The 26,547-nt window shown below is 45.0% G+C and overlaps 1 long non-coding RNA gene across 1 annotated transcript; it reads right to left on the bottom strand.

The window, feature by feature from the left end:
• Positions 1–3,957: 3,957 nt before the first annotated feature.
• On the bottom strand, positions 3,958–26,232 carry LOC310763145. The gene is made up of 2 exons (XR_014548512.1): positions 26,159–26,232; positions 3,958–4,660 (listed from the first exon to the last, which is right to left on the bottom strand). It is a non-coding gene; the product is annotated as an uncharacterized lncRNA (long non-coding RNA).
• Positions 26,233–26,547: the final 315 nt, after the last annotated feature.

Raw genomic sequence — 26,547 nt, 5'->3', positions numbered from 1 at the left:
TTTTGAATGAGCACAGATCATCAATCCCACCTGCAATGAAGCCTCTTTCCCAATGTGTCACTGAGGGAATCAAGATAAATATCATTAAATACCACCATCCTTTTTCCTCAAGGCAAGCCCCAGAGACATAAGAGACGTCCGTTCAGAGTTAATCTGCTGTGTGGAGTAAGAAGCAGCAGGAGCTTTGAGAAAGGAGATTCAATAGCAACGCCAGGGATGGGCGATACCTGGCTGCCCCAAGCACAGTCAGGACAAGATGAAAAGCGTACCCAAGGCCCTTCAAATCCAGCATCTTGTTTGCAAAACTGGGCAACCAAATGCCTTCAAGGAGTCCAAGGCAGGCATGAAGGCAACACACACACAATCCTCTCCTGCTGCTTGTCTGCCCCGCGCAGCGTCCAGAGGGGATCAAGCCTCTGACTAGGAAGCTTCCATTTAGCTGTCCGGGGCCGTGGCTGTAGGCAGACCAGGTGTTTGTCTCACCTCTCTTTAAAAAGGCATCTAAGTCAGCGGCCATGCTGGGGAAGTGAATTCCAGGAACTCATTGCCCTTGGTATGAATGAGCCTTTCCTTTTGCCCAGTATGAGCATGTCATTCATCCATTTCATTTGATGAGCCTAAACACTATTATTAAAGAGCATATAATATACACCCATATGGGACGCGGGTGGCGCTGTGGGTAAAACCTCAGTGCCTAGGACTTGCCGATCGCATGGTCGGTGGTTCGAATCCCCGCGGCGGGGTGAGCTCCCGTCTTTCGGTCCCAGCTCCTGCCCACCTAGCAGTTCGAAAGCACCCCTAAGTGCAAGTAGATAAATAGGTACCGCTTTATAGCGGGAAGGTAAACGGCGTTTCCGTGTGCTGCACTGGCTCACCAGAGCAGCTTCGTCACGCTGGCCACGTGACCCAGAAGTGTCTCCAGACAGCGCTGGCCCCCGGCCTCTTAAGTGAGATGGGCGCACAACCCTAGAGTTGGACACGACTGGCCCGTACGGGCAGGGGTACCTTTACCTTTAATATAAACCTATAAGGACAGTAATTAAAATATTGTTTTATTCTGCAGTGCTGTTCAACCCCTCTTTCTCCCTCTGAAATAATTAAGCATGTTTTCAAAAGGATACAATAAAATGTCAGCAATCTGCTTGGTCAGAGGCTTACAAAGCAACCCTAACCATGTCTGCCCCAAAGTCCTGTTGAATTCAGTGGGACTTACTCTCAGGCAAGTAGGGTTAGGATGGCAGCCTTGGTGGGGCAGTAGATTAGGCACAATAACCCCATTACAATTACAATTCCTCATTGCACATATATGCCAACAACCTACGAATGGATGGATCTGTCCATTTCAGTTTCTTCTAGCAAGCAGCTCAAACCTCTTTACACACCAAGCTTCTCAGCTAGACTGAGGGAGAGCAAAGGCTTGGTTTCCTGGTCTTTCCTAAGGTGAGCTAAACTTGGCATATTAATATGCATATTAAGCATACTTAAGCATGTTGCTTCTATGAGGTTGGCTACACCACATTTTCATGATTAAAATGAGCCACAGAGGCTGGACTAGAAGGAAGAACCTTTGCTTACCAGTGTGCTGCTCCCAGCTACAGTATGTACAAAACTGAAACTAGTTAATTCTTCTTGGCTTCCATTCCCCCTCCCCGGTACAAGCATTTCTCAATTACTTTGGTTCCTGCTCACATTGCAATCCTTGTACTGGCTGCATTGAACTGGTGGGCTTCATTTGTTACTCTAGCGCGGGGAGGGGGGGAGCCTGAGGCTTTCCAGACATAGCTGGACTCCAACTTCTATCATCGCCACCCAGCATGGCCAGTGTTCAGGGCAATGGATTCCTCCCCCTTGCTTTAGTTGTGCAAAAGCTGCCCCAGAGATGCTCCTTCCTGTGCATTGTGCCTTCCCAAGTTTCTAGAGGTCTGAGGCCTAGGTTTCTAGACCCTTGAATGGGACACATGGCAGCCAGATGCAAAAAAGGGCAGAGCTCCTGCAGCAATTTTAATAGTTATATAAATGGTAGGATTCCAGCATGAACTTGGAAGGTGTCAACAGTTATAGGCTGTAGGAGGAGATCTGGGACACCAAATGGGAAGGTGGGACAGAACACCTGCATGGGTTATGTAGAAGTGGGAAGTTCAGCAAAAGATGCTAAATTTCTCACTCTCCACGTTGACCTCCATGCATTATGTAAGGCGACAAGATGAAAACGGGAGAGAACTATTTGGGTAGAAGTTGAAATGTTGACAGTTTGCTGTGTGGGGGTGAGAACAGCTTCACCTGATGAAATTCCCTTTTTTGCCCAACTAGTAAGGAAGGAGACTTGCCCCCCATCGTTATATGCCAAGCTGCCTCAATAACTTTTACACAGCTGTTAAAAGGTATGGGAATCCCGAGGTCCTTTTTATCAGCTCACACCTAACAAATCTCCTATGCATCAAGTCAGCCTTTCCTCCTTTTACCATGCACATCAAGGTCCACTACCTCTCACTTTAGACATGCAAGTCCCTTTAAAATATGAAATAAAATTATTATTAGATAACAGAATGAGGTACCTTGGCATCACAACTGCAGCCTGTCCCCAGATTCAGAAAGCAGAGGCTTCTTTCCAGGGCAGGGAGCTTTCCCCACCCCATCAATTCTCGCTGTTTGCAATAAAATGAACTTTTATTGTTTAACCCTTCACAGTTTATTGCTTCTGGTGGAACCACCTGGTGCCAATAGTGGCATAGCAGCTAACGACAAATGACAAACTAATTTTGCTTGGTGGTTAAGAGACTACAGATAGGTGTGAACTCAAAGGTGTCTTTCATTTAATGCACCAAGACCATCCACAGGCAGTAGTGATGGGCTGATACTTTTCAGGATTGCAACAGGGAAAATTAACCCTTTCCTCTACCGTTGAGGAACGCCCCTCCTCTGTCACTGCTCTTTGAGATGGAAGAAATTTTCTCAGTGGCACCAGACCAGACCCACTTGCCTTTGCTCCCTCTGTAGCTTCCCGAAGACTTCCCCCATCACTTTATTTGCATAGCAGTAAAAAGTGCCACCTGTCATGGTGTATCAAGTTTCCATTTAAAGTTATGCTAGACCACCACCACCTCCCAAAAAATATCCTCCCTCCCATTTTCACAAGAACATTCAACTCTATCAAAAAGGGGATGAGGAATTCATTGGGGGTGAGGAGTTTACCATTAAGACAAGGCAGCAGAGTGTTTGGAGTTATTTTCTCTCCCCCCCCCCAGCCTTGCTACCTGGCAGTGCGGCACAAAGCAGCTTGCAGGTGTCCTTCAGTCCTATAAAATGCAATGCTATGTTCATGGTGGATGTCATATTGTTCCCAATGAGGCATTTTATATGACTGAAGAATGTTGCTGGTTTGAATGGGGAGACAAGGAACTTTACAGCTAAGGTGGCCTGGTATAAGAGAGGACAGAAGCTCTCTCCCTTTAATGGCTGTGTAGAAGTGCAGATTTCAGCAGGTCTGCCCTGCCATACAAAATGCACCTGAAGAAATTCCTTCTCCTCCTCACCTGTTTAAGGTGCAGGAACATAGTCCTCTTTTTCACTCCGCCACCCTATTTTTAACCTTTCTCTGCCTTGTCTTGATGGCAAATCCCTTATTGGAAATGATGCTGATTTTGTAATCGGCCCGGAAGCACTGCCCTCGTTTTGCCCTTTCCAACTTGGAGCAGGGAGATCTGAGTTTGTGTCCCAGTGGCCTTGGGCCAGTGGTTCCATCTCAGCCTAACAAACCTCACAGGACAGTTGTGAGGCTAAAGCAGAAGGAGAGCAAGAATCAGGTGCGTGGCCTCAAGTTCCTTGGAGGAAAGCTGTGAGAAAAACACAACAAACACAGCTGACAACTTGCATATTCAATACCCATTTCCCTCATTTGTATTCATGCCTCTCATCATCCTATTTGGGAGGTGAAAATTCACTTTGAGAGGTGTTGGATTGTTTTACTGAATATTCACAGCAATTTATTTGCAGAAGAGTAAGTTCCCTCTGGCTTTTACCTTATTCAGGGTTGATCAACGGCAACTGCAGTTCCTCCAAGGTCATGCCATTCAGAAGTTTGCTATTCCACTGTTGTCTGCACAACATGCACTCCAACAGGCAATGAAAAGGGGCTGTGCCATTCATCTCCTAGGAGCTGAGGCTACTGTTTTCAATCTATAGCCATTGAGGCAGTTGCCAGTCTTGTATTTTGTTTTGAGAGAAACTTGGAGGGGAGGGGAGACAAGGCAATAATTGCTTCAAGTCATGGACAGCAGGTCAGACAACTAAGCACAGGTGAGGCCTGGCTCCTGCTGTAGGTGACAAAGTTGCCCATCAACCAGATAAAAATACTCAGGCTGCTCCTGTGCCTTCAGCACCACCCTCATATTCAGGAATTCTTCAGTGATTTTTTGATATTATAAAAATAATCTGATGGTCTGCAGATCAGGTTGCTGAAATGGAGCACGAGCTGGTAAAAAGGTGGCAGTCTTCTTAGGCAAATCCCAAGGATTTCGAAGGCTGCAACCCAAGCATCTCAGCTTTGTATTTAACAAGGCACATCCACCAGGATAGGTTGTCATCTTACGCCTGCATCTTGCCAAGTCCCATCCATTGGTAGGCAGAGGGGGGCGGGTTGAAATCCAGCTTGATTCAGCATCTGGGGAAGAGAAATGGGTCAAAAATATTGGTAACTGCATATCATTTATTTGTTTGTTTGTTTGTTTGTTTGTTTGTTTGTTTGTTTATTACTGACCCTTCACCCTAAGGTCCTAATAAAACATAATACTAATAACAATTTAAAACAACAAAGCTATTGTGGCTTCTGCAATTAACACCATCAAATACCCACCAAAATAAAACAAGGAAATAAAAAAAATTTGAGGGGTGGGGGAACACGTGGAATTTCATCGTGTGTGCTCCTCAAACCCCTACTCCTGCCGTTTTTGAGCCCATCCCTCAAACAAACCTTGAAATGATAATAACAGTAATTCCATTTTGCTTCCAGGCTAATCTGCACATACAGTTGTCTTGCCAAGCTTATTTCTGCAAGCTGTGTACAGCTGAAGGACGATGGCTACAGGAGCCAGCTGCAACGGAGGGGAGGTCTCTTGACAGCCTCTTTAACAGTTATAATAGAGGTTTGCTTTCAGCAGCAAGCAACAGGTGTTGAAATCCCCTCTCCTACACCACCATTAAAAGTGCCAAAGCCCTGTGTGTCCTCTATTGCAGCTGGCCACCTTAACTGGCAACACTGGCCTGTCATTAAGAGCAGGAAGAACTCACAGGTGCTTGTAGACTGCAGAATAAGATAGGGCTACTGAGACAAGAGTCATGGGGTTCCCTTTTGCTTTGGAATACAATATTTCTCCTTGTTCAACTGATGGCAAACTTGGGAGTTTGGGCTTTCTAATCCAAAGAGAACAAAGGTCCTTTCGGGGTAGGGCAGCCCATTTTGCCACCTGAGGTGAAACAGGAAGATGCTGCCCCGTGGTTGCCACGCCAACGCCAACGTCTTCCTTGTCTGGGTCGCCTGGAAGCACTGGTGAAGCAGTCACAGCAATGGCAGGTTCTGGCAAGATCTCGTGAGATCTCCATGGGCTCTTTCCAGATCTTGTCAGCAGCTGCCACTGCTGCCACTTCTCCACCAGCTGCAGGGGCAGCAACGTGCGCAGGGCACCTCCTTGGGCACTGCCTCTTGGGGTTTTGCCAACCCCATAGCCTGCCTCAGGGACGTGTTGGCCCTGGGTCCTATTCATGCATTTATGTGCTACTCTCATGTGCAGGGCCATATTTCTGTCCCCAATGTTATGCCACCTCTTTGATTGCTGGGGTATCTGAGAAAGGAATAATTCACCGAAAGGGTCTCAATGGGGATGCATCACTGGGAGGAATTGCAAAAAGTGTGGGACTGTCCCACTTCTACATGAGTTTATGGATAAACTCAAGAATGGGGCAAAATGTCAAACCTTTCTTTTTGTTTGGCTCTGGGGGGGGAATTAGGCTATATTATGTGTTGTAGTGATACCACACCTCACTGTAAGATGCTCAAACTCAGGACGAAAGGGAGAAGCATGATCAACTGCTGCCCGGAAACCTATGTCCCCACTGTGGAAGAACTTGTGGATCCAGAGTTGGCCTGTACAGTCACTGTTAAGACCATGTTCATGGAAGACAATCTTACTTGGCTACAAGTGATCACCAAAGAAGTAAGAAGATGATACCTTGCTCAGAGCTGAATGGAATATATTTTCCATGTGTGGAGTTTTGTTTTTGTTTTGTTGGGTTGTGGCTACACCAGTTATGATTGACATGTGCAAAGGAGCCCAATGTGGTATTAAAGGGGGAAAGCTTTGCATATGGCCAAGAAAATCTGATTGGCTTTGAAAGCAACCCTTTAAGGCAGAGTCATTTTACAGTAGCAAATGAATTATGAGCATGACATGCCAGTGAACTGGGCGCAGCGACAGCAGGTCACCCAGGTGAGAGGACTTTGTGCCCCAGGATCAAAAAATAGAAGGTGGGGAGAAGGGGAAAGCACTATTATAGATGCTGGCAAGCCGAGGAATGTGGCTTTAGAGAGAAAACAGCAGCCTTGGAAGCCACGAGGCGCTGGCCGCAGTTGGGAAGTGGTGCATTATTTTGCTAGGAAAACTCAAATGCCAATGGTCTTGAAAGAAAGAAAGAAAGAAATCACTGCCTGATTTACAAAATTACCATCTTAATATAAAGCGCAACATATCCCCAGAAGAGGCTAAGAGATTTCAAGTAGCGGGAGGGGGTGGGGTGAAGACCACTTGCTTTGATGGAGGAAGAAATGTATAATTATTGTCACTTCTTCTCTTTCTGCTTGTTCCAGATCAGGGGTCAGCAACCTTTTTCAGCCGTGGGCCAGTCCACCGTCCCTCAGACCATGTGGTGGGCTGGACTATATTTAGAAAAAAAATATGAAGGAATTATTATGCCCCACAAATAACCTAGCTACCTTTTTCCACAAGGTGTTGAAATGTCAGACATTATTGTTAATGGATTTTTGTAAATCACATATAGAGTTGTTTAGTTTGTGATTTCTCTCTCTGTATTCCTTGGGCATGCTATTTCACCTAGAGAGCAACAATGGAACTGGAACCCTGGGTGGTGAGGGAAATCTGTGGCTGGGAAGACCCCTCTCTACAGCTTCTCCATCCACTTTGAAAAGTGCCGCCCCTGGTAATTGCCAGCTGTTCATCTGTGACACAAGTCTCCAGACACAGGTCTCTGCTCTACATCCAGGTCCCAGCCTGCATGGCCAGATGAGAATATATCAGAGAAAGGAGGGCACATTAATGCAACATATAAAATATACACATTTCAAATACCCACATTTGACATAGAATGACGCACGTGAATGAACCATGTTCCAAATCAGTCAGGTGGCCCTAGGAATCAGTCCATGAAAACTATTTTCCAAGCTATTCGTCTCCCATGACAGCCCAGTCTTCCATGTTTTACTTCACTTGACCTTGAGCCACTATACAAGAAAATGTAAGTGAACCAAGTCATTACACTGCAGCCTCAGCCTGGTGACTGAGAGCTAAAATCCCCAAGAGGAAGATGCCACAAAACTCTAATGAATAGTTTATCCCCTCATTACACTTGGAAAAGCCAAAGGATTATAAAGCCGCAAAGCTGAGGAACCAGCATTCACGTTTTACAAGTATCTGGGTAAATCTCCTTTGTAACTAGATCTGCATATTATCCTATTAACAGAAGTAACTGGAATTTAATAATTTAATGGAAATTGTAAACGTAACGCAAAGGCACAATGTATAGAATGACAGTGTCATTGAGTCTCCTGCTGCAAGATTCACCATGAGACAAAATTTGATATACTAAAGCTTCCTCCACAAAACTGACGCGCACACTGCAAAACAATTGCGGAGATGGTAATAATCTTACAAGGGTGTAGGAAAGAAAGTGTCAATCATGCATTTGCCAGACACAGCCAGTATTTGGCCCTCGCAAACAGCGTCCGGGTGGAAATCGCTGAAGTGTCTGAGAAAATCCCATGTTAGAAGTGCAGTTCAAGAACTTGGCAACCCTACCCTAAACCTCATTACGTTGTAAGTTTATCAGCTACTGTTATCATAATTTTATATTCATGGAGCATGCAACTATTATGTAACTGCCAAACACTGGCTGGATGCAGAGAGTGGTGGAATGTACCAGCCAGGGAACCCCCTAGGGGAAGAAGGCTGAGAGCCAGGGGATTGGAGGGAGGAGGAGGGTGAGTGGTCAGAGGGAGAAGAGGGAGCAGACTGTGAGGAGGAGCTGTCAGAAGCTGGAGAGGCCACAGTGAGCAGGAAGAGTCTTTGGCAGAGTGCAGTTCAGACTCTGAGGCTGAAGCAGAGAAGGGTCAAGAGGCAGAGTGCGAAACAGGCTGCTGAAGAGTCCAGGGAGTCTCCCCCTCCTGCTGTGACCAGCTCCCCCCCCCCCCGTGGCCTCCAAGAACACACAGATAAATGAAAAGAACAGAACAGAGATTAGTCATGCACAGACACAGTTTGAGACTGCGTAGGGAAAACCCAGGCGAGGAGGAACCTTAGACAGGGATGGGAAGGCAGGGACCTTCAGTCTTCAAAACTGTGCCATCAGGACAATACCTCCTAAGAATAGTTTCTGAGACCACCAGGTCTGAGCTGTGGTTGTTTCCTGGAATAAAGATTTAACTTCACTGTCCTCGGGTGATTTATTGTTTTTTCTTGCTGATCTACGCCTGACTCAAGCCCTAAGAGTGACATAACATTGCAATGTAACATAAACCAACTCCTAGGTTCTTTCTATTAATACACTATCCACCATATGTATTGTTGATGGGTTAAATTGCTTTAGGATGTTTCATGGGCATATATATAATGCCATCTCCACACATTGTGTAAATAGCTCCTGCATGAATAAACTCCAGAAAGTGTAAGTGATTGTTCCAATCTAATTCATCTAAGCTAACAGTTTTCACAGAGGGGAGGCTCATGTGGGAATTAGAATGCAGTTACCTTCCAAATCCAGTGTGTATCAGAGAGGGTCCACCATTCCATCTATCCAAGTATTGGCTGGTTGGAGGGGAAGGGAGAGAAAGAGAGAGCACCAGGACCCCATCCTTCTCTGGACCTTTGTACCATCAGATTACTTGCTCCCTCTAAGGAGGCCTGTCCCACAGTTTCAAAATCACTGACATATTAATATGAGTAAGCAGGCCAGTAACCTTTGGTAGATATATTTGTGAAGATATGAGGGAACATCCATACATGTTCACTGCATGAAAAATGATGAGTTAAAAACACAGTGGAGTGACATATGCCATGTTAAAAAATGAACATGTGAATCCAGCAACTGACTTGGGAAGATATAAGCAAAACCTCCTAATGGTGTTAGAATAAAGGCTTTTGCTTTGGCGACAAATAAAGGTTTTATCTGAACACAGAAAGCTTTTCTGTGATGTCACTGGAAGACAAAAGCTCTATATAATCTTCACAAAACAGATGGAAAGGTTTGCCATGGAAAACAACCCTGGGTTAAAAGGAAAGACGAAAAAGAGACAGCCATTGCCAATTTAAAGATCAGCTGATTTTTAGATGAGATTAGAAGCAGCAGAAGAGCTTAGAGCAGTGACAATTCCAGCCAGGGCAATAAGAGAAGTCTTTTCAACTTCTTTTATGTTTCAAACAAGATTGAAAAGCCAGTTATGTCTGATCTCATTATAACAAGCTGGCGAAGACAGCGGGATTGTCAGATGAAAGAGCTGCCGTCCCAGAGACGAAAGATACAATGAGATAGAGAATCTCTCTCTTTCACTGCAATGAAAAAGTATGTGCCCTTGCATGCACTTCCTGTCTCACTGCATTGTGAAGAGCGCCATTGACCCGAATATCCCCCAGTGGCTGGGGAATGGAGGAGGCAAAATAAAGGGCTAGGGACAGTGAGGTGAGGTTGTGCATTCCCACAGATGCACATGAGAGGGGGAGGAACAGCAAGTGGTGCTGCATTCCCCAGGATGGCCATGGTGAGATCAGGAGAGCTTCAGGTGGACAGCTATGTGCACACCTGCAGATTGCTGTAGCCAACCTAAAGGTCTCCTGACATTGTGTCTGCCCCTACCCTCCCTGTCAAAGAGTAAGTTGGCAGTAAATCACACCATTCAAGTTGGAGTTAACTCGTTATTACCTTCATTGGCTTCATTGACTGAGTGTCAGGTCTAATGAGCGCAACTTCCCAGGCATTTCCCTTTGACCACACATTGTTGTTCCACCAGCACTCCACGGGCTCTGAGCCTTCTTCCCTGGTTCCCCAGCTAGTTCTTCCCACCATTCCTCTGCATCCAACCAGTCCATGCCACTACCCCTTTTCCGGTGAACATGGAACCACCTGCCACTGGAGTACACCACATCTACATGCACTGGGCCCCTGCAACAGCAGAGCAGCAGCACCACTGTGACTTGGCAGAAAGCACTTACGAAGGACAGAGGCAATGTGAGAGACTCCTTGATGTTCATCTCCCCACCCTTCTAGGCTAAGGGGGTCCAGAAAGGGCATCTTCCCAAAAGTTCCCCAAATCCTGGAGTCATCCCTGAAAGTACAGGTCATGGGGGGGTGAAAGGAACACCCATGTGACCGCATGATCCTAATGTTCATATTTTCCATTTTCAGAGAAGAAGAGATCTAAAAATATTTTAACTTATGCAGGATGTTTTTAAAAAAAACAAAAACAAACCAAGATTAAAGTCTATAAACTCCTCTCCTTGTAAATCATATTTAATTATAGATTTCTAGTTTAATATCAAGAAAATCAAATAGTAGGATGAAACAATTTATAACTTTTGTACACTATGCTCCCATTTCACTTATGTCTTACATTTAAAACAATGGAAACTCAACAAGATTATATTACAAAGTGAAGAACGATAAATAATTCAAAGATTCCAGTTGTAAACTGGTTACCACACAGGGTGCTAAGAATAGTTATTGGAAGAGTTTTTGAAGAAATAAACTGTGCTGGAAAAAAATAAAGGATAAGGCAAGAGGAGCAACTGATTCTTTGAATAAGAAAGAAGCCGAAGCTGGAAGACGCCTTGGCTCAAAGACCACAAGAGAAGCTGACTGGACAACAGCTAGCGATTAAGAGATCAAACAAGACAGCTAAATCTTATAATTTATTGAAGCAAAGGCTTCAGACTTTGGCAATAAGCCACATAAATTGTTATTATCATTAAAACAAAAGAAGATATTAATCCCTCCAATAGAAAATCATGCCAAGGTGGCAGAAAGCATTGTCAAAGAGTTTCTATCTCATTACAGATATTTATTTATTTACTTATTAAATCACACACTTCTGACAATCCAAATATAGGAGCAATTGAAAGGCGTTTCATTATCTATGCCTAAATTTGCTCATGGGGATATTTAAAACCCTAGATGAAATAAATTAAGTTTTAAAGGAGACAATAAATAAATAAATCTTCATGCATACACATTAAATAATTGTAAGGTAGGACAGTATTGCCCTGATATTTCAGTTGGAGGGTTTGCCTAAGGCAAATTTGTGGAAGAGGCCACAATCCAGGGTCTGGCTGCTTTGTACCTCAGCCTCAACGTTACTGTAGTGCACCAGGTATTATATGAGAAGGCTCTTCTCCCTGTTCCAATGTTACAGAAAACTCACGCTGCAGTGAGGGGGGATAGAGCCTTCTCTGTGGTGTCCCCTATTGTGGAACGCCCTTTCCCCACAAGTATCACTGGTGCCAGTGCTGTTATCATCTATCTATCATCTATCTATCTATCTATCTATCTATCTATCTATCTATCTATCTATCTATCTATCATCTATCTATCTATCTATCTATCTATCTATCATCTATCTATCTATCTATCATCTATCAATCTATATCTATCTATCCAGGCGGGACGCGGGTGGCGCTGTGGGTAAAACCTCAGCGCCTAGGACTTGCCAATCGTATGGTCGGCGGTTCGAATCCCCGTGGCAGGGTGAGCTCCCGTCTTTCGGTCCCAGCTCCTGTCCACCTAGCAGTTCGAAAGCACCCCTAAGTGCAAGTAGATAAATAGGTACCGCTTTATAGTGGGAAGGTAAACGGCGTTTCCGTGTGCTACGCTGGTGCTGGCTCGCCAGAGCAGCTTCGTCACGCTGGCCACGTGACCTGGAAGTGTCCTCGGACAGCGCTGGCCCCCGGCCTCTTAAGTGAGATGGGCGCACAACCCTAGAGTCGGACACGACTGGCCCGTATGGGCAGGGGTACCTTTACCTTTTTTATCTATCCAGGCAATTTAGGTTGGTTGTTGTTTAACCTGCTCTCTTGTTTTTAGCTGTATCTGTTACTTTTGAAAGATGTGTTTCTTATTTTATTGTGCATTTCATAATTTATGTTCTTTTTGCCACCCTGGCACCCGTGCAGATGAACAGTTGGCCTATAAATATTTAAATAAAGACATCACTTCCTGCGATCCCCTAGACAGGCGTGCAGCCCTGGGGGTCATCACTGTTTGGTGGCTTTTCTTTTCGCTAGTCTGGTTCCTTCCAACTAGTTATTCCGGCCAATTGAACAGAAGCTGAGGCCCTAATGACCGCTGTAAGTTTGATTTCACATGAACTAGCATCTTCTGAGAACATGCCAAGGGTAACCCTTGCTGAAATGCTACAAAGTAAGGCAGAAACTTGCCTTTTGATACTGGCGCAATTTCCCTGGACTGCAAACTGAGTAGATGCCAACAATGTGATTGACAATCCCCCTGAATCATGAAAGGCAAACAAGCTTTATTTTGGTCTATGATTTCCAGGGGAAATTAATTGCATGGGCTCTCTACGGATGACCACACACACACAATTCTGCACCAAGCTAACATCAGCTTTTGCAGTATTTTTTAACAGCTATGTGGAACATTAGCAAACTGAATGGTGAGCCTGTTCCTATCTTCCAGGAGTGGACAGTATGGTGGTGCAACACCTGACCTCCCTGCAGCTGGAGAAAGGCTCTGATATGAAGAAGGGGCACTTTCATCCTCCTTCCTCTTTGCATTCTGCCACTGCCAAAAGTCGAGCCGGCAGATCTGCATCTTCATTGGCCCACACTGAATCATTGCTCCTCTCCAAGAGGGGAGGACTCACCTGGACTTCTCCGCTCCCTTATCCATCCCTGCGAGTTTGATGCACATCACCATACCGCTGTGCCAACCCTGACAGCTATCTCCCCCTCCTTTTTTTTTTTACAGTCCTCCCCCTCACATTTTACCAGAAACCTCATCCAAACATGTCTGGAGGACCACGGGGGTCTCTACACTTTAGTGTTACATCACTATTACATCAGTGCTTCCTGCAAAGAACTGAGTTATGGAAGGTGCCTGTAGCCTGAAATATTGAGGTTACAGCATTTATATGGTGCCTTTTGCATCTTGGCAGGCCCCACCATGACAAAATGTAAACTTAAAAACCATAGAATACAGAAACTGCACTTGAGGAGCAGTCCTAGGCATGTTTACTCAGAAATCCTTGTGTCCCCAGTAAATTTATTTAGGACTGTAGTCTAAAAAGCAGAGAACAATATAAAAAGGTGGTGTTTTACTGTTTTATTCAGAGTAGACCTAACTGAGGTGTGTTCATTAATTTTAATGGGTCGATTGGCAAGTCCTAGGTGCCAATCGTATTGTAGCCTAGTTCATGAATTCACCTGCATTTCACCATTTCATCAAGTTGGGGAATTCATAAGGGTTTGGTTACCGACTCTGCCGAAAGCTGCTCTATCTCTTGGGCAATCTCTGATTTGCCACCCACTGTTGGGAGCGAGTCAGCAGTAAATCACACTGCGCAAGTTGGAGTGGTACCTCTGGTTGCGAACGGGATCTGTTCCGGTGGCCTGTTCGCAACATGAAAAGCCCACAACCTGAAACATCATATCAGTGTAGGTGCATGGCATGATTTGGCGCTGGTGTGCATGCGCGAAGCACGATTTAGCGCTTCTGCGCTAAATTTAGCAAACGTGACATGAGGTATGACACTATTAGCAAAAACACTCACTAAGCCCTGTTCCCCCTTCAGCTTCCAAGACCTCCGCTTCTTAGTGTCCCAGCACCAAGGGCCGGATTTATGGTAGATGAAGAGAGGCCCTAGGCTACTCCACTTGTGAGGCCCCTCCCAACCCCCCACCCTCACGACAAGAAGAAAATGGAAGAGTGTTATCAACAAAATTTAATGAAGATGGGTATTTAAAATTCTGCAATTCACAATTTCTCCTCTAAAGGACATCAGAAAACTTCATCAAAATTTGTTTACAAACTTGCACGAGAACTCAGTAACAGGTCTGATTTCTGAAGGGCTTTGCTGACATTGTGAAAATGACCTAGCACACGGATTTGTATCTCTAAGCTTCTGCAGATTCTGGCTGTGAACTAGGGCCCCACAAAAAAATTCCAAGTTGGGCCCTAAAGTTTCAAATTGGGCCCCACTGGCTGGCCCTGAGTCTCATAGCTGCTGGGTCTGAGTTGCCCTGCCCTCGCATGAAGTCTTGGGTTTGCAATTTTGGGACGGGGGTGATTGCCCGCTGTTCGGGGCTGGGGAGGCCCCCTAGAGGCTCTAGGCTTCAGCCTACTTAGCCTATACATAAATCTACTTAGCCTATACATAAATCTGGCACTGCCAGCACCACTCCCCGGGCTCTGAGCCTTCTTTGATTGGTGGTTGCCTCTCTGGTTCCTCCCACCATTTGCCTGTGTCCAACCAGTCCATGACACCCACTAAACGTTGTTAATGAACACAATGATGGTAAATAAATTAAAGCGGGGAAATCATCATATAATTTTCAGTCACAACACTGGACCAAATAAAGCATTACCTTCCTCATCACCAGTAAAAAGTATTTGGGGGCAATGGGGTGATTTTATTGCTGTAAATACATTCCATTTATCTCCACTGTTGCTCCACCAACACCTGCAATTTATCACTTGTATTTCTCAGGTGCTTGACAGGTGGGAACAATTCATGAGGGAAATTTTAATGTCTCTCCTGCTGAAAATTTCACATTGTATGTGCAAATCCTACTTGCCCTTCAGCCTGTCGGTCTGCTCTCCCATCCATAAGCAATTCTACAGCTCTCAAGAGCACCATCTAGAATTGTGCATGCATATAAATAAGAGGATAAGAAAAGCTGTACTCAGCAAATCCCTCAAGCCTGCATTATCTGTTAATTCTTGCTTTTCGCATTGGACAATACAAAAATGTAATTTAGGAGGTCCATTTATCTCTCCATTATAAAGGGAGTCTCAAGACATCAATCTGATGCCTTTTTGTTCCTGAGAATATGAGCGAGTAGTCATTGTGAGATGGAATAAAGATGAGGCAACCAGATGTCGAAGGCTGAATAAGTCATGTTGGCAGGGCGGGGGGAATTCAGAGAGGACCAACAAAATTATTTAAAGATGTGGAGGTGCTCAATATGGTGGACTGGGTATGAGAGTCATTTCCAGAATTATCAATTAGCATTTAATGCACATAGCAGAAGGTCAAAAAAACATTTTTTTTTTCAGCTGACTGAACATGAAAACCATACACAAATATATATCCATGCTGCACAAAATTCCCAAATCTAGTGAATGTTAACATTTGCCTGTGAGCACCAAGAATCCCAAGCAAATATTGTGAATGGCCAAGATCTCAGAGGTCCTCCTCTTTCCCTCTCTCCATAGGGATCCACTGTGGATCTATGGGTACTTCTGCTTTGTTCCATACTGTCAATAAGTGACCTCACCAAATCCCAAGGCTTTCTAATACCATCTGGCCACTCATAATGTATTCATCCCTTCATTTCTACTCCAGGACTTTTTCTCTCCCCTGATCCCACAACTCCCATTGCCAGCCTGATAGCCTGCTTAAATATTTCATTGACATTTCAAACTCAATATGCCCAATACCATACATTGTTCCTTCTCAATAATATCCATTCACAAGGTTCATCCCACTGAATGAATGAAACATTGAAAGAATAAAAAGTTGGCATAATCTTTTACTCCTCTCTCTCCTTTGCTTTCCATAGGAGGAACATCGCCCGGCGATTGTTTTCTTGATTTATTGATTTAATATGCTGTAAACTGCTTTGAGGTTGTTATTAAAAATATAAAGTGGGATAGAAATTTTAAAAATAAATAAATAAAAATATTCATTCCATCACCAAGTCATGTCACTTCTTTTATAACATTGCAAATTTATAGCCTTGCCTTGGTAGTCTCCCCAGAAGAATAAAGGGTCTACCCTGCAGCACACACAAAAAGTGGCAGATTTCTCCCCCTCCTTTTTTTTTTTTTACAGTCCTCCCCCTCACATTTTACCAGAAACCTCATCCAAACATGTCTGGAGGACCACGGGGGTCTCTACACTTTAGTGTTACATCACTATTACATCAGTGCTTCCTGCAAAGAACTGAGTTATGGAAGGTGCCTGTAGCCTGAAATATTTAGGTTACAGCATTTATATGGTGCCTTTTGCATCTTGGCAGCCCCCACCATGACAAAATGTAAACTTAAAAACCATAGAATACAGAAACTGCACTTGAGGAGCAGTCCTAGGCATGTTTACTCAGAAATCCTTGTGTCCCCAGTAAATTTATTTAGGACTGTAGTCTAAAAAGCAGAGAACAATATAAAAAGGTGTTGTTTAACTGTTTTATTCAGAGTAGACCTAACTGAGGTGTGTTCATTAATTTTAATGGGTCGAACTCTGAGTAAAACATAATTGACTACCACCCAAAGAAACCAGATAAAACAGTAAGACCAGCAAGTGAAATCCAAATAAACAGCCGATGAAGGCAGCAAATATTAGGTGAGCAAATATTCAGGAAACTATTATCACTCAAGATAACCCAGACTCCTGGAGTATTTAAGGGATGTCAACTCCATTTGAAACATTCACTTTAGTAAAGACTGATGTGACCATACAAACAAGATTTGCCTTTGAAGATAAGAAGTGGCTTTGGAAAAGTCACTGCCCCTCAGTTTAACATCCTATCTCCTAGGATTGTTGTGACATTAAGAAGGGTGGAGGAAAATATAACAAATAAAGAATCTGCCCTATTAAACATATTTAGTACTAGTTTCAAACCTTTCTTATCTTAGCTTCAACTTAAAAAAAAAATGTCTTGAATGCACTTGTCTATAAAGCGGGCCTGCAGGGAGATCTAGAACTGAAGCCTATACAGTTACATTAGTACAAAACTTATACAACAAGGTCCATGATGCAATGATTCTCTCTAGGGGGTTAAATCCAACACTTGCAGGTGGGACATCAGCAGGCTGGCGGAAATACTTAATTTCTAAATTAAGTATCTAGCCAGCTTAGAAGTTGTGCTCTCTTCCCCTATAGGCCTTCCCACTAAAGACCAACTCATGTGTTGCCATAGTAACATGGCAGCTGCCAAAAAATACTTCCGCATTTTCATATCTCTGTATTGCAGCAGTAGCGCATGTTAATCCTCAGGGTCAAACTAGATGACATGTGAATATTCATTTCTTCTTTTTCCTTGGAAAATAAAAGCAACTAGGGTCTGAGCTGTGGTGGGCATCCTCTTCCCCAGCCACGGTCCCAGTTAAAATCTCCTCTTCGCTCCTGAAGTGTTGCTCCCTTTGAAAAAGAGGCTTCCATGGACATCAATGGCAAGAGGGCAAAGAGCAGCCTCAAGGGGAGAGCCTTCACTGGGACCTTTCTTTCGGTGGGCAGAGATAACCCTTCAACTACACACCATGGTTCTGATCCTAATTGCCTCCTTGTTTTTAAAGCAGAAACAAAACACACTGAATGCATGTCCACATTTAGTATATAAGCTAGTTTGCCATCTGATTGTATAGCTGGAACTTGGGGAGAACCCCGTGTGTTATGTACTGAAGTTCTCACCCTGGGCCAGCAGGGGGATACTGTAGGTAGTTCAGGTCCACATATGCAAATAAGGGATCGAAAGTGACGTTCAGTGATTGGATAGTTACAGAAAGTTGTTACAATTATGTTGTTCTGGAGCTCTATATAAGCAGGCTGGCTGAACCCTTCAGTTCTGTTCTGTTCTGGCCTGTGAATAAACAAGAGCTGTTTGAAGAATCGCTGTGTCGTCTGATATGTTCACCCACAACTTAACACCATGATTCCTCTAGTCCAGCCCCCTGCAATGCAGGAGTCACAGTTAAAGAATCTGAATGGTGTCCCTCAATTGCATGTAGTACTGGCTGGATCATAGGCTGTTCCCAAGTTTTCTCTCCATACAAGGAGCCCCCTGGAAGGCTGCACCACATGGAACCCTCAGCAGGCAGAAATGGCTTTTCAACTGTAGACATGACTCTGTCTATGAACTGGGCTCAGTCCCAGCCATTGTAATCACACTGGGGAAAGGGACTTAGCAGACTCTGTTGCAATAGATGGTTGGGTGCTTCCGTCGGACATGTTCTTTGCACATTAGAATATTACTGCTGTTGTGGGAGGGAGCTGGGAATCTGCAACTTTGGGGAAGAAGGTCTGCAACACTCAACAGCTGAGAAGACAGGCGTGTCTTTGTATTTATAAAACAGCTTTCTCGTGGATTGCTGCTTTATTACACTTTGCACAAGGACATCTGCTGCTGTCAGCTGCTCTTACTCCCTCTGCAATAGCCTGTGCTGCTCTGGCAATCAGAGGCCAGCTATGTTAGGAAACTGGCCATAACAGCCCTTTTCTGAAAACTGAAGAATATCAGAGAACACAATGGATCTGGTTGTGGTATTATAAAACATCTTTAAATTCTAGTAAATTTACCATCATTTAACCAGGACGGCTGCAGAGCAGAGAGCTGGGGAAAGTGACCTCTAATTCACATTTGCACACAACAACAAAAAGATTTTAAGGCATCTCCAAAATAGGAACAGTGGTTTGCCAGAGGCAGGTGCCAGGAAAAAATGGGAAGGACAGTGACTGATGGAACATATGCTTTGCATGCAGAAGATCCCAGGTTCAAGCCCTATAAAAGCCAAGTCTTTTCTTTTTTTAAGAGGGGAGAGGATTTTTGGTAACATAGCTAAGGAAGGCCCATTTTGACCTCTCAGAGTAGACCAGGGGTAGGAACCCCATGGCCTTCGCCAGCCTGGTCATCTCCAGCACTTTTGAACAGCCAGCACAACCTGATGGTGGTGGTGGTGCTGCTGGGAACTGTAGTCCAAAACCACAGGTGAGCACCGAGTTGTTCTAGCATATGTTTATTGGGCTGGAGCTTCCATCATTCCCATCCAGCATGAGCACCGGACAGAGATGATGGAAGCTGCAGTCTAAACTCAGATTAAAGCCTGATGTTTGTGAAGAATTCTCCTTTACATGTGACTGTGATAGGCTGGCAGCAGAAGAGGCTCCACTCCAGGAAGGATTACACACGTTGTTTTTCATCTTGACACCAGCTCTGCCTCCCACCCTTTTAAGCACCTTGCCTTCCCCTTGGTTGATTAGGCATGCTCACTGTGAACGGCTTTCCCAGTTGGTTCCTTTATTAGTCTCAGCATGTCTGGATAACAGGAGCACAGCGGGGAACAAAGAAGCAGGCTTAGAAGAGCTTAGCACCGAGTCAGGCACCTTTTAGAGCTCCAGAGAAAAACAGAACTGTTCTACAGTACCATCTAGTGACCAGAAAAGGTGCATATTGATAAGTCAGCTTCTAGACTGCATTGCCATTTCCTTTTGCACTAACATCATCATAGATGAAAACAACAAAGTTATATCTACATTGCAAGCCTCACATTGGTGCTATATAAGAGTTTAACTGCGATGCCTTCCTCCAAAGAATACTGGGAACTTAATTTTGGTGGGAGTGCTGAGAAATCAGTTATCTTGAGCTCATTTTGTGGTACTACTATTCCCATGCTCCCAAGTGAATGTGAAGTCTGTTATGTAAGATATGCCCAAAGATGTTGGTAGCACTTTACATCCATTGTCACCCAAACCTCCTTCATGAGATGCACAGCTTAAAAACGACTTTTGGCAGATTTTGCCCTTAGACAGATTGAATGGCATAGCGTTTTATATGAGATCTCATGCAACCCCTGATAAACTTCAGGGTGCTTTGGAGATGGGCAGCCCACTAGCGGAGGAAGAGGGGTGCAGGGGGAGTGCACCAACCCCGGCAGCGTGATCCTGGTGGGGTGCCATCGCAGCTGCCCCCCTGCCCACGCTGGGCATCATGCCCCCGGGACACGTGCTATGCCCCTGCAAGCAGTGTGCCACACCCCCAGGACACACATCAGCCACCCACCCACCTGCTCTCCACCACTGGGGCAACCAGTGGGCCATGGCTTTCATATTTTTTTTTAAAGATATTTATTGAAGTTTTACAAAAACATAAATTTAAAAAGGTCATATAAAAAGAAAGAAATACAAAAAAAACATAGAATAAAATAAAAAGAAAAAAAAGAATAAAAACAAATCCATTTTTTGTAACCCTAACTCATTATCTTATTTCCTTGGCCTCCTCACACCTCCCCTTTTTGTATTCCCATTTAAATAATCAAATCAGCAAATCCTTACCCACTTTCGTTTATCTTAACTCTGTATCTTAACATATTATAACTCTGTATTTTCATCCATTATCAATTCAATTTTGCATACTCTTGTTAACTTTGTTGCTAATGCTACTTATTTTCAATCCAACATCATTTTAACATTCATTAATTTTACAGTATTTCTGAAGATAGTCTTTAAATTTCTTCCAGTCTTCTTCCACAAACTCTTCTCCCAGGTCTCGGATTCTGCCAGTCATTTCTGCCAATTCCATATAATCTGTCACCTTCAAGCTTTCAAACCAATGTTGGCTTTCAAATGTTGGCTTTCAAACCAGTGTTATCTATTTCTATTCCATGTGTGTTTCCTGGAGCAGATGGGTCCTTGAGAGCCTCCACCCAGGCACTGACCCAACTCAGAATCTGTTTAGCTTCAGTAGGTTTGTTGGTGCCTTCAAGTGAGGCATTGTGATTTTTCTCTCTCCTCTGTACCCCACAAATTTGAACATAAACCATTAGTTACTTTATCCATTGACTTCCTGTCCCCCCCTTCCACATATGAAAAAATGTTCCTTCTGTCAGCTTACATTTCCAATGCATACTTTACTTAGTTTTACATATTTTGGCTAACTTATTTGGTGTTTAAAAAGCATCTATAAATCATCTTCTTGTTTCCCCACTGTTGGGACCAGTGCTGCTACTTACTTATTGTAAAGGTAAAGGTAAAGGTAAAGGTAAAGGACCCCTGACAGTTAAGTCCTGTCGCAAACAACTCTGCGGTTGTGCCGCTCATCTCGCTTTACTGGATGAGGGAGCCGATTTTTGTCCGCAGACAGTTTTTCCAGGTCTTTCGCCAGCATGACTAAGCCGCTTCTGGTGCAATGGAACACTGAAACCAGAGCAGTGCACGAAAACGCCGTTTACTTTCCCACTGGAGCAGTACCTATTTATCTACTTGCACTTTGGCATGCTTTCGAACTGCTAGGTTGGCAGGAGCAGGGACCAAGCAACGGGTCTACTTACTGTAGTATATGGTATTTAGGAGAGGAGAGTTAGCATTTGAACCGTGTGTCAGGAAAATCCTTGGATCAAATCTCACCTCAGCAGTGATCCCTTTAGCTCAGGAGTGGAGAACCCCTCTTTTCCTCCAGATGTTGCAGTTCTGTAACATCTGGAGGGTCAACAGTTTCCCCAATCTACTCTAGGTAAGCCACATTCTCTCAGCCTCAAACCCCCACCTCAGCTACAATATGTTGGCAATGCTTTGTTAGATGATTGTTTTAAGGATTATTGAGATTATACATGTCTTTGAACTATACAACAGAATGAACATGAACATGCATTTTCAGACCAAAGAAAGATGTGCATTCCCAGGCACAAGTTAGCCAGATACTAACTTTCTGTACATGGGACATGGGTGGCACTGTGGGTTAAACCACAGAGCCTAGGACTTGCTGATCAGAAGGTTGGCGGTTCGAATCCCCGAGATTGGGGTGAGCTCCTGTTGCTTGGTCCCTGCTCCTGCCAACCTAGCAGTTCGAAAGCACGTCAGAGTGCAAGTAGATAAATAGGTACCACTCCGGCGGGAAGGTAAACGGCGTTTCCGTGTGCTGCTCTGGTTCGCCAGAAGTGGCTTAGTCATGCTGGCCAGATGACCCGGAAGCTGTACGCCGACTCCCTCGGCCAATAAAGTGAGATGAGCGCCGCAACCCCAGAGTCGACCACAACTGGACCTAATGGTCAGGGGTCCCTTTACTAACCTTCTGTACAGTTCTGCTGTAGTTTTAAAATAACTTCTAAAACTCAGGTCTTTAAGGAAAAGTTTATTGCATATTCCTCTGACACAGAAAAGTGTCACAGAATGGTGGGCTGAGTGTAACATTTTACGGGCAAGCAGGCCCAACACAACTCAGTCACACTCTCCCCCATAGACAAATGTGAATAGAAACAAAGAAGTTCTTATGAAGGCATCGCTGAAGAGGCTTGGCTTTGGATTCTCAGCTGTCAAGGCACTGAGCAAAAGGAGATTATAGCCCTGTTCAGTGTCAGTGTGTGAGAATGGAGGGTGAAGATACGGTTCAGTTTGCACCTTAAATTTGCATCTGAAATGATATGATAATTGAAACACAGGGAGGTTTCAAAATTCACACTTCAATTTTGTGATGCAGCCCCCACCCCACAAAAAATTGCAGATATTGGGGCAAGGGATGCATAATAGTGAATATATTAGTGAAAACAACATAAAAAAATGCATCCCATTAGGATACATCGCTTGTAAAAATGTGTTGCATTAGTCAAAATTGCATACAAAAATGTGTTCACCACAAGAAATTCACACAAAAATACATACTGGCCGATTTTGGCACTGATTTCTTTTTTAAAAGAATTGCTGCAGAAACGTAGAGAACTGAATTCAAGATTGGAAAAATGAGAAACGGAGAGAACCCAAACTGACAGGTCCGTCCATCCCTAGCACTGCAGAGTTCTAACTGTGCAAGGATTTAACACCTACATGTAGCCACTGGGAGCGGGCATTAGCTTTGACGCAAGCACTGGTGGAGGAAGAGGGGTGTGGGGGAGCGCACCGCTCCTGGCAGCGCAATCCTGGTGTGGTGCCATCGCAGCTCTGCCCCCCCCCCCCCCCGTGCTGGGCACCGCGCCCCCAGGACATGCATCAGCCCCGTTCCCGCCTGCTCTCTGCCCCCCCAGTGCCGGAGCATGAAGCTCCACTACTGGAGGCAAGGGGTCATCAGTATGCTGGGGTTATTCAACTTTATTTCTCTGTAACATGTGAATCAGGGATGGCTGGGAAGGCCCTGAATGAAATGGTGGGCTGGATGAGAACTAATAAACTCAGTCTAAATCCTGGCAAGATGGATGCTCCGAAGATGAGTGATTCCAGCAAGTCGGTTAGTTGCCAGCCCTGGATACAGCTGCACTCTCCCTGCAGAGTTTGGGTTTGCTCCCAGGTCCAGCTCTGCCACCAGAGGCACAGGGGGCACAGGGGCTAGGAGTGCCTTTTACCAACCTTTATTGGTAAGACAGCTACAGCTGTTCCAGGATCAGGATAGCCTGACCACCCTCTCCATGCATTGGTAACCTCATGGTTGGAGTACCACAATGCATACTATGTGGGGCTACCCTTGAGGTTGGTCCAGAGGCTGCAGCTGGTGCAGAATGCAGTAGCTGGGCTGCTTCTGGGGGCAAACTGCTGCCAGCATGTAGCACCTTGCGTGCAGGATCTGCACCGGATCTGCTAACAGGTCAAGTTGGAACTAACATAGCAGACACAACTCAGGACCATGTTACCAGATATACCGTATTTTTCGCACCATAGGACGCACCGGACAATAGGACGCACCTTGTTTTAGAGGGGGGAGAACAAGGGGAAAAAATTCTTCCGCTCTCTGCCCAGCGCCCGTTCAGCGAAGTGGCAGGAGGCGCTGCGCAGAGAGTGGGAGAATTTTCCCCCTCTTGTTTTCCCGCTCTAAAACAAGGTGCCGTTTAAGGTGCGTTCAGGCGGCTACCTTGGAAGCCTGGAGAGCGAGAGGGGTCGGTGCGCACCGACCCCTCTCGCTCTCCAGGCTTCAGGTTCCTTTCGACCTGCTCTTTGGGGCTGGCGGGGGGAAGCCCACCACCAGCCCCAAAGAGCAGGTCAGGGAGCAGCGGAAAGGCGCAGCGGAGAGGCTGCTGCCATAGTCACGCGTCACCTCTCCAGCCGGGAGAGGGTCGCGGGGGGCTGCTTTAGCCCCGCGCGCGTTCTCCCGGCTGGAGAGGCGACGTGCGGCTATGGAGGCTCCTGCCATAGCCACACGTCACCTCTCCAGCTGGGAGAAGGTCGTGGGGCTATGGCGTCTTCGCTCCATAGGACGCACACACATTTCCCCTTCATTTTTGAAGGGGAAAAAGTGCGTCCTATAGAGCGAAAAATACGGTACTCAGGTCACTGTGGTCTGCGGCAGAGCCGTCTTTCCCATTGGTCTTAGTGGTTCGTTGCGCCAGGGCGCTGGCCTCTCAGGGGCGTCCCAGCAAGTAGGGGGGGCTGCACAGCTTTGCCGGCAGCCTCCCCTTTCCCTGCATGCCTGCCAGCTGCACCCCGCCAACTATATGGCTGGCGGGCGTGCAGCTTCCCTCCCGAGTCTCCGCAGGAGGAGAGCGACCCCCGCAGAGGCTTAGGATAGCCTCTGCATCTGCTAAAGTCGGCCCTGCTCCCGGTCGTTGTCCTCCTCCTGCTTCCTGGAGAAATGTGGCGCACAGCCTTCCTGGGCTGCCTTTTCAGGTGCCCCAACGCCGGAGAGCATGTCCGCCAGCATGTTTTCCTGCTTGATCGCCGCCGCCACATTGGGGCTCGGGGCGGTGGGGGAGGCAGAGGACATTTTCCACTGCCCCCTCCCTTGTTTTGGAGTTGCCGGGGTGGCACCGGAGGGACCTTTGCACCACGGCGCCAGATGTGCTTAACACGGCCCTGGTCTGTGGGATAACACCTCCTGCAGGAACCAAAGGTCTCAGAAGCCTGCTCCACAGTAACAGCATGGCTGCTTGCCTTGTGGAATAGCATTCCTCTCAAGCTACACTCAATACCTGCACTTTCCAGAAACAACTGAAGGCATTTCTGTCCTGACAAGCTTTCCCAGCCAGATGAATGGGTCTCTGCCATGGGTGTCTATTCTGTATACAAATATCCTGTCGCATAAAGAAAAGCCTGCAGTTGCAGCCAGCCGGGGAAGTGGCCCAGCAAGAATAAATGTCTGTTGCCACTGGGCAGAAACATCAACGCCCTTTCCTTGACTGGCCGGCAGTGCCCTGCACAAATGCTAACATTTTTGGCTCCTGCTTCTTGCAAGCAACCTCAAATCAAGATGTCGCATGTAGTCTAAACTAATGTATTTTTAAACAAATGCCCTTGTGGCCTTGAAATATCAGCTGGCTAAATCCAATTTTGAGTTCATCATTATTCACAAGTGTCGCTGAATAGAAGTGATTACTTATATTGCCAAGTATGTCCTTGCAGTTAGGCAAGTAGATTTCATCCCAAGAGCATCAAATATGCTATTGTTGAATGTTTAGAGCAGCTGAAAGGTCTTCTGCTTAATGCATATTGGAAAAATATCAGGTCTCTCTGATGCTACCCTGAGAACAAAGCACATTTTCCTGACTGTAAAATTTCCTTAGGCTTAAAGTGTTTCAATTCCATATTTTTATTATTAAAGTTAGAATAAATTAATCAAACATATTAAAATGCCCTTGTTGCATTCACTGCTGCTTCTCAAAAAGAGAAAATCTGTCAACAGTACATTTCATACAGTTCAGCTTAATTTTTGTCATAATGTTTAAGGGTTATCACTGCCTTTTGTTGTTGTTTTCCCCCAAATTTTTGCTTTTGCTGAAGTATTTTTAGTAACTTGATGTGTGCTAGATTTAGCGAACAAACTTGCCAGGGCGCTCTGTTCTTTTCCCAGCTGCAGTCAAGCAAAACCTGTTGCACCGTCTGTTCAGTGTGAAATGGAAGACATCAGTCAGAGCTGGAGTCTAAACTCCTAGTGTGCTGTTTGCCTGGTCTGTTCTTTTCTTAATTTTAGCAATCTTGGAAGAAAAGTAGGAGTCAAGAGATTTAACAAAATACACATACCTCAGCAATCTCGTTAGAAATGTCAGTAAACTAAAGCAGGCAGCCTAATTCCTTTCGGTAGATCTTTTTTAAAAACATTATTATTATTAATTATTATTATTATTACTATTATTATTAAAGACATACAAGAAAAACAATTTATACCCTCTTCTGAAGTGGATTTGCTGTGACAGCCGGGAAAATAAAATCTGAAAATGTTATAAGACACAATCCTTCTGTTGCAGAGAAGTATTTCTAGTGGCAGCCAGGAACATATACCCTTTTACGAAATGTAAGCCATGCTGCAATCATTTCATTTTTAATGCATCTGTTCTCTACTGTGTTCACAGTCAAAATACTCTAGTTGGAAGTAGGCAAACTACCAAACCCCACGTGCACAGGAAGCTGCT

This window comes from Podarcis filfolensis (genome assembly GCF_964270895.1).
Source record: "Podarcis filfolensis genome assembly, chromosome: 5".
NCBI lineage: Eukaryota > Metazoa > Chordata > Lepidosauria > Squamata > Lacertidae > Podarcis > Podarcis filfolensis.
The sequence above is the reverse complement of the archived record's forward strand: the minus strand, read 5'-3'. Positions and strand labels throughout refer to the sequence as shown.